The sequence below is a fragment of the Heterodontus francisci genome, chromosome 13 (genome assembly GCF_036365525.1).
Source record: "Heterodontus francisci isolate sHetFra1 chromosome 13, sHetFra1.hap1, whole genome shotgun sequence".
NCBI lineage: Eukaryota > Metazoa > Chordata > Chondrichthyes > Heterodontiformes > Heterodontidae > Heterodontus > Heterodontus francisci.
Window position 1 is genome coordinate 53,716,508 of NC_090383.1, and position 1,115 is coordinate 53,717,622.

The following is a 1,115-nucleotide window of genomic DNA, read 5'->3' on the forward strand; positions in this document are numbered from 1 at the left end:
ATCAGCATGGATGCCACTTAGACTGTGTTGCTTTGGACTTCAGATGAGCAACAAGATCAGCATCAACAGGAGCAGCAGGACCTGCACTAGAAGCAGCCTGCTGCTCACGGACCTTCAGTTCCTCAGCAGCGAGGGGGGTCAGCACAGAGCTGCAGCTTGCAGGAGGCCATACCTGGTACACAGGGTCTACTGGCAGAGAATAAGCTTCCCCAAAATGTCTGAACACCAGTTCCTCAGGAGGTTCAGAGTGTCACACCAGGTGGTGGTCGACACTTACAGCCTGCTGGAACATGACCGACTGCCAACTGGACCTGGTGGCCACGATTTACCAGTAGTGTCAAAGTTACTACTTCCCTCAACCTTTTTGCCTCTGGGTCCTTCTAGGGTTCCGTCAGAGACATTTGCAGGATCTCGTAGTCAGCAACACACAAATACATAAGGCTGATAGCTTCTTTGTCAGGATCGGCAATAATGTCAATTTCGCTTGTGATGATGCTAGAGTGAGACAGTGCTCAGACTTGCAGCCCTGGCTGGCTTCCCACAGCTACAGGGCATCATCAACTCCACACATGTAGCAATTATGGCACTCCCAGATCATCCGGGGTTTTCGTGAACTGCAAGAGCTTCCACTCCATCAATGTGCAATTGTGTGCAACTACGGAAAGATCTTTATACAGGTGTGCATCTGCATCCAGCTGAGCAGAGCTTTGAGGAACCTCGGCCCTCAGACACAGACACTTCACTGCTGTCTCTGTCTCCAACATTTGTTCATGTGTGAGTCACCAGGTGAAATCCCATCTATCTGCCTTATGAGTTCCACAAAGTGTGAGTATCTGAGTTGGTGCCTGGTCTGCATGAGTTTTGTGATGGTGCACCTTCAGAGGAAGTGACCTCCTCTGAGGTGTCGTCATCAACGTCAAAGGCATCCAACAGGACCACCCCCTGTGGAATGTGTGAAAGCCTGTGGGAGATTAAAGACATGAATGAGCAGGTCAAGGTAAGAATGCTTGACGTCATCATTATGCACACCATCATATTTCACTCAGTGTAGATAAGGCCCCCATTTCTCTGACAGCCAAGCATTCCAAGACTCCACAGATGTTCACGCCTCCCCC